The sequence below is a fragment of the Procambarus clarkii genome, chromosome 24 (genome assembly GCF_040958095.1).
Source record: "Procambarus clarkii isolate CNS0578487 chromosome 24, FALCON_Pclarkii_2.0, whole genome shotgun sequence".
NCBI classification, from domain to species: Eukaryota; Metazoa; Arthropoda; class Malacostraca; order Decapoda; family Cambaridae; genus Procambarus; species Procambarus clarkii.
In genome coordinates, this window is record NC_091173.1 from 47,286,914 (window position 1) to 47,294,814 (window position 7,901).

Consider the following 7,901-nt stretch of genomic DNA (forward strand, 5'->3'; position numbering starts at 1 on the left):
AAATGTGTAATGTGTTAATTCAGTCTAAAATCTTTTTGCAACGTTTATATGCGATATACGTAGCTGGAAACTACCTAATATTTAAAAATAATAGTTACAACATTCTATTAATATATAATGTTGAAATAAATATCACACAAAGTCTGTATATCTGTTTTTAGATGTCTTATAAATCTTCTTTTAAAATAGTATTAATGATTTTTATGAATCTTGAGTAAAAATTATGTTAATTATTATTAATCTAATTGTTATTATTTTAAGTAAAAGAATTGCAAGTATTCGCATAACCACGGGATCTCTGTTTGTGTATGAATGCACGGATTTGTTTTTGTTATGAGAGGGACGCCTTAGAAAGCATGGTGTAGGCCACCTGTGGCTCGCATCCGATCCCACGATCGTCGTCGCCCCTAAATCAACACAACAGGTATTTAGTATTTACGATTATAATAAGTAATATTTCTTTTATAATAATATTGCAGCAGGTGGTGTAGTGGTAGGACACTCGCCTGGCGTTCCGCGAGCGCTATGTCATGGGTTCGTATCCTGGCCGGGGAGGATTTACTGGGCGCAAATCCTAAACTGTAGCCTCTGTTTAACGCAACAGTAAAATGTGTACTTGGATGAAAAAACGATTCTTCGCGGCGGGGATCGTATTCCAGGGACCTGCCCGAAACGCTACTCGTACTAGTGGCTGTACAAGAATGTAACAACTCTTGTATATATCTCAGGTTAGGGGCTAGGCATTTACACTCTTAGGTCAGCAAACTAGCTAGAAGGTTAGACTATTAGACTCCACTGGTCAATCGGGGCCCTGCATGACTCAGCTTATCCTAACCTAGCCCAGCTTAAACCATCTTAGCATAGTTCATTCTAGCTGTGCATAGTGCTTGCACAGCCTTGCTTATCCTAGTTTACCTCTTTCTAGCCTACCGTAGCCAAGCCTATCCCAGTATACCCTTACCTAGTCTTGCCTAGCCTAACCCTGCCTTGCTTTTAAACATGACCAGTCCTTCCTACCCTTGCCAAGCCCTGACCAGCTTAGCCAAGCCAATCCCTGCCAAGATTTAGCATAGCCTTGCCTTTTTATTAATATATAGAGGGTACCACCTCTGGTTGAGTATGTAGGAACCCTCCACTTATAGGGTTGAGGGTTCCATATATATATATATATATATATATATATATATATATATATATATATATATATATATATATATATATATATATATATATATATATGCGGAAAATCCACAGAGAAATATGCAATGAGGTGAACGTTTCGGCTTTGTTAAAGCCTTTGTCAACACCAGACTGACCACGGGATCAGTTAGATCAGTTGCGTTAGGTCAGTCTGGTGTTGACAAAGGCTTTAACAAAGCCGAAACGTTCACCTCATTTCATATTTCTCTGTGGATTTTCCGCATAAAATGATCAGTGTTTTGTGATCGTCAATTGCATATATATATATATATATATATATATATATATATATATATATATATATATATATATATATATATTATATATATATATATATATATATATATAAATATATATATATAATATAAATAATGTGTGTGTAAACATGCCACGTGTGTGTAAATCACAAAAATTAACACTTGATGAAAAATGTGACAGTGTCAGACCATGGAGGAAGAATTGAAACAGGAATTTCCTTAAGTACTTTCATATATTAATACATCTTCATAAGGAATAATTTTTTATATAAATTAAATTAAAAAAAATCATTCCTCCATGGTCTGACACTCATATATATATATATATATATATATATATATATATATATATATATATATATATATATATATATATATATATATATATATATATATAAAATGTGTGTGTGTACTCACCTAGTTGTGCTTGCGGTGGTTGAGCTCTGGCTCTTTGTCCCGTATGTATGTATTCATATAATATATATATATATATATATATATATATATATATATATATATATATATATATATATATATATATATATATAATATTTTATATATCCTGCCTGAAATGCTGCGTGTACTAGTGGCTTTACAAGATAGTTCTTATAAAGATAGCATTTTGTGGTTATTCTCTATATCTGGTTCACCTAACAGTAAATAAGTACCTGGGAGTTAGACAGCTGCTATGGGCTGCTTCCTAGGGATGTGTGTGTGTGTTTGTATTCATGTTGAATTTTACAAAGTAGGAAGAGATGTTTGTAAAAAAAAAAAATCAAATATTTTTGAAAATATAAGTAGATTTGATATTTTTCTTTAATTGTTTATGTCTGCTGTATCGCCTCCTTTATATAATGGCATCATTCTTGCTTTTTTAAGGATATCAGGAAAAGTAAGGCACTCCAGAGATTTGTTGACTCCTTCCTAGTGTTGCCTAGCCCAGCCCAGCCTAGACAAGGCAGGCTGGGCATCCTAGCCTCACGCAGCTTAGCCCCCACCTACATGTAGCATCCCAGTCCATCCTAAGTGATCATTACCTTACTGGCTGTGTTTTCTCTTCAGCCCTGAATGTAATGTGGTGGAACATAAGCAGATACATATCAGGTCTTAGAGAATCTGTACTTCATACATTTCTTAATAATGTCTCACAAATATTTAAATAATTAAACAAAAATTGTATAATAACTTCATATTATTCTTGCAATTTATTTTTGCATTTTTTTATACAAAATTTACATTTTAAAAGATTACCTCTATTTTTAGATTGATGACTTGAAGACTACAGTGCCATCCACAGCAAATCATGGTCTTAAAATATCTCCTAGCAATGACGAGACCAATTTTCACAGAGATCAAATTTTTGCTAAGCAGTAGTCACAGGTAAATATATATTATATATATAAAATTAACTACTTCATTGCTCAAAGCACCTTTAGACATTCTGAGAGTTGTACTATTTTATTAATTAATTAATTAGGCTATATTTTAATGTTTTGTAATGTTTTCATTACTTTTTTTGTTTTGAAATATAAATTGTTGTGTTTTGAAACATTTTGACATTAACTATACCTGAATATTTATAAACAAAAAAATACCAGAACTATGTCCTTGACAATTGCACTAAGAAGTCTTTGCCAAAATCAGGTGCTCAGTGCAGTAGTTAAAAACTTAAAAGTTGTACCACCTCTGGTGCAAGATTAGGGACCCATTGCCTCAGAGAAGAAAATAGAGAGTACTCAGAGAAGGCCTTGAATAATAGGCAGGCTGTTTGTGTGTGTTTCGACGGTAAGCTTGCTGACACCAAATGTAGTTACCTAAGTGTAGTTACAGGATTAGAGCTACGCTCGTGGTGTCCCGTCTACCCAGCACTCTTTGTCACATAATGCTTTGAAACTACTGACGGTCTTGGCCGCCACCACCTTCTCACTTAACTTGTTCCAACCGTGTACCACTCTGTATGCGAAAGGAAATTTTTTTATATTTCTTTGGCATCTTTGTTTAGTTAGTTTAAATCTATGACCTTTTGTTCTTGAAGTTCCAGGTCTCGGGAAATCTTCCCTATTGATTTTATCAATTCCTGTTACTATTTTGTACATAGTGATTTTATCGCCTCTTTTTGTTGTCTTCTAGTTTTGGCATATTTAATGCCTCTGACCTCTCCACATAGCTCTTGCCCTTTAGTTCTGGGAGCCACTTAGTAGCATGTTTTTGCACCTTTTCCAGTTTGTTGATGTGCTTCTTAAGATATGGGCACCAAACAACCGCTGCATATTCTAGCCTTGGCCGAACAAAACTCGTGAACAATTTCTTTAGTATTTCGCCATCCATGTATTTAAACAAAATTCTGAAGTTAGAAAGCGTGGCATAGGCTCCTCACACAACGTTCTTTATGTGGGCCTCAAGTGATAGTTTTCTATCTAGAATCAACCATAGACCTCTTTCTTTTATCAGAATTATATAAAGATTTCTCACATAATTTGTAAGTTGTGTGGGATCTATGTTCTATTCCACATTCCATAACATGGCATTTATTCACATTAAATTTCATTTGCCAAGTGGTGCTCCATATACTTATTTTGTCCAGGTCTTCTTGAAGGGCATGACAATCATCTAAATTTCTTATCCATCCCATTATCTTAGCATCATCAGCAAACATGTTTATATAATTCTGTATTCCTACTGGTAGATCATTTATGTAGACAATGAACATTTCTGGTGCATGTACTGTGGTACTCCACTTGTGACACTTCTCCAGTCCGATTGCCTCTGATTACTGCCCTCATTTTTCTATCAGTCAGAAAATTTTTCATCCATGTTAGAAGCTTACCTGTCACCCATCCAAAATTTTCTAGTTTCCAGAACAACCTCTTATGTGGAACTCTGTCGAAAGCCTTTTTTATGTCTAGATAGATGCAGTCAACCCAACTACCTTTTTCCTTTAAAATCTCTGTGGCTCGATCATAGAAACTGAGTAAATTCGATACACAGGATCTTCCAGATCGAAAACAATACTGTCTGTGTGATATTATATAATTTCTCTCAAGGTGTTCTACCCATTTAGTTTTTATTATTTTTTTTTTGTTTTCAATCCTTTCACTGTTACACTTGTCAATGATTCAGGTCTATAACTGAGAGGGGTGGGGTCTTCCCTGTTGCCACTTTTGTAGATTGGAACTATGTTAGCATTTTTCCACATGCTTGCTATGACTCCTATACACAGGGATGCCTGAAAGATCAGGTGAAGTGAAAGGCTGAGCTCAGATGCACATTCTCTCAGAACCCATGGTGAAACTCCATCTGGACCAACTGCTTTGTTCTTACTTAGCTCCTTTAGCATATTTTCCACTTCATCTCTAGACACCTCTATACGCTCTATGATGTTCTCAGAAATTCTTATTGTGTCTGGTTCTCTTAAGATTTCATTTTGTATAAACACACTTTGGAACTTTTGGTTTAATGTTTCACACATTGCATTATCATTTTCTGTGAATCTGTTTCCTATTTTCAACCTCTGGATATTATCCTTTACCTGCAATTTGTTGTTTATGAATTTGTAGAATAGGCCCAGTTCTGTTTTACATTTATCCATTATCCCTTTTTAAAAATTTCTTTCTGCCTCTCCCCTTACTGCTGTATAGTTGTTTCTCGCATCTTTGTATCGCTGGTATGATTGGGGGTTTGGCTTCTTTCTATGTTGATACCTGCTTGATGGGGTTCTGCTCTTCTACTCCCCAAGCCCGGCCCGAGGCCAGGCTCGACTTGTGAGAGTTTGGTCCACCAGGCTGTTGCTTGGAGCGGCCCGCAGGGCCACATACCCACCACAGCCCGGCTGATCCGGAACTTCTCTTAGAAAACAGTCCAGTTTTCTCCTGAAGATGTCCACGGTTGTTCCGGCAATATTTCTTATAGTCGCTGGGAGGACGTTGAACAACCGCGGACCTCTGATGTTTATACAGTGCTCTCTGATTGTGCCTGTGGCACCTCTGCTCTTCACTGGTTCAATCTTGCATTTTTTTCCATATCGTTCACTCCAGTACGTTGTTATTTTACTGTGTAGATTTGGGACCTGGCCCTCCAGTATCTTCCATGTGTATATTATTTGGTATCTCTCTCGTCTCCTTTCTTGAGAGTACATTTGGAGAGCTTTGAGACGATCCCAATAATTTAGGTGTTTTATCTCGTCTATGCGTGCCGTATATGTTCTCTGTATTCCCTCTATTTCAGCAATCTCTCCTGCTCTGAAGGGGGAAGTGAATACTGAGCAGTACTCGAGACGGGACAACATAAGTGACTTGAAGAGTACAACCATTGTGATGGGATCCCTGGATTTGAAAGTTCTCATAATCCATCCGATCATTTTTCTGGCCGACGCAATATTTGCTTGGTTATGCTCCCTAAACATTAGATCGTCGGACATCATTATTCCCAAATCCTTGACATGCTGTTTTTCTACTATGGGAAGATTCGATTGTGTTTTGTACCCTGTATTATGTTTCAGATCCTCATTTTTGCCATACCTGAAATTTATCACTGTTAAACATCATGTTATTTTCTGCTGCCCAATCGAAAACTTTGTTGACATCTGCTTGTAGTTTTTCAATGTCTTTCATTCCATTTTTGTGTCTTTTGGTCTGTGGCCCTCTCTCAATTTCTGTTGAACCAATCCTGTTTTCTGGCCCTGCATCTCTGTTTTGGTATGAATGTTTGTGTGCCTTCATTGTATATTTTGCAAAATTTCGGCATACATTTAATTTACTTCCCTGTCTAGCAACAAGTCTGCCTAATTACTTATTAAAAAAAATTTGAAGTTCCCCATAGTGACCTCTCTCTCTTGAAATCAAGTTTATCAACTGTTTCAATGTCCCCATTTTCTGTGTGTGTGTGTTTGGAGGCTAAGCTTGCTGATACCATGTGTGTGTGTGTTTGGAGGCTAAGCTTGCTGATACCATGTGTGTGTGTGTGTGTGTGTTTGGAGGCTAAGCTTGCTGATACCATGTGTGTGTGTGTGTTTGGAGGCTAAGCTTGCTGATACCGTGTGTGTCTGTGTTTGGAGGCTAAGCTTGCTGATACCATGTATGTGTGTGTGTGTGTGTGTGTGTTTGGAGGCTAAGCTTGCTGATACCGTTTGTGTGTGTGTGTGTGTGTTTAGAGGCTAAGCTTGATGATACCATGTGTGTATTTGGAGGCTAAGCTTGCTGATACCATGTGTGTGTGTGTGTTTGGAGGCTAAGCTTGCTGATACCATGTGTGTGTGTGTGTGTTTGGAGGCTAAGCTTGCTGATACCATGTGTGTGTGTGTGTTTGGAGGCTAAGCTTGCTGATACCATGTGTGTGTGTGTGTTTGGAGGCTAAGCTTGCTGATACCGTTTGTGTGTGTGTGTGTGTGTTTAGAGGCTAAGCTTGCTGACACCATGTGTGTATTTGGAGGCTAAGCTTGCTGATACCATGTGTGTGTGTGTTTGGAGGCTAAGCTTGCTGATACCATGTGTGTGTGTGTGTTTGGAGGCTAAGTTTGCTAACACCGTGTGTGTACTCACCTGTTTAAATAATAATAGGGGTGTGTACCACCTCTGGTGCAAATGTAGGGACCCACTGCCTTGAAGAAAATAGAGTATTCAGAGAAGACCTTGTGGATTCTCACTGAACACTAATCTTTTCTTCTCCTATCACCCCTCTTATTTTGTTTTATGCTGTATTCTATTATATATCATATAAATACATAGCCAAATGGCAATATTTATTATGTCTATACAAAAAGAAGACATCCACTTTATTTTTTTTCTCTCCTTTGTTTCTATGTGGATTTTGTTGTGACTAATGATTCTCCTCCTTTCCATCAACAGGTCTTCCTCACTGGGCTTGCTCGGCTTTTGTGTTACTGTGAGGGTGCCATCATCGTTTACCCTTCAAGACTGACTCATGCTGGCATTGCATTTGTGGACTTCCCTTCACAGTAAACAGTCCTTCTCCATATGGTGATTGTCCAGGGCAAGCAGGGTGTGACTGCCATCTTGGAGAAGCAGGGTCTTTTAATATGAAGAATCTTCCATCTTCTCTACTTACGCCAGCTTGTGCCGGCCTTGCATTCTTGTTACTTCATGGCCCTTGGGCCTTTTTTATTTATTTTAAATAATAAATTTTTTGATTAATACCCGTGTTTCACAAGAGATCCTTAACATTTTAAGCACCAATTGTATTGACTATTGTACGTCTTGTAACCTTTAAGACATAAATAGACAAGACATAGATAAATGAGTGAATAATACTGAGTGACTAGGTTAGGGCGAGGAACATAGTACAGTGTCTGACTTTGGAAGAATGCCTACTGTTTTAGAAACCTTATTGCCATGATCATAATCGTATGGGTTAAAAAGCATTTGTTGTCACTCCTACACTGTGGCTTGTTGAGCTTGAAACCTTTGCTCCTTGTTCGTGTTACATCTG

General features: G+C 37.3%; 1 long non-coding RNA gene across 1 annotated transcript; it reads left to right on the forward strand.

Moving 5' to 3' along the window:
• The first annotated feature begins 297 nt into the window (after positions 1–297).
• On the forward strand, positions 298–7,576 carry LOC138368136 (uncharacterized). The gene is made up of 3 exons (XR_011229498.1): positions 298–424; positions 2,721–2,837; positions 7,301–7,576. It is a non-coding gene; the product is annotated as an uncharacterized lncRNA (long non-coding RNA).
• Positions 7,577–7,901: the final 325 nt, after the last annotated feature.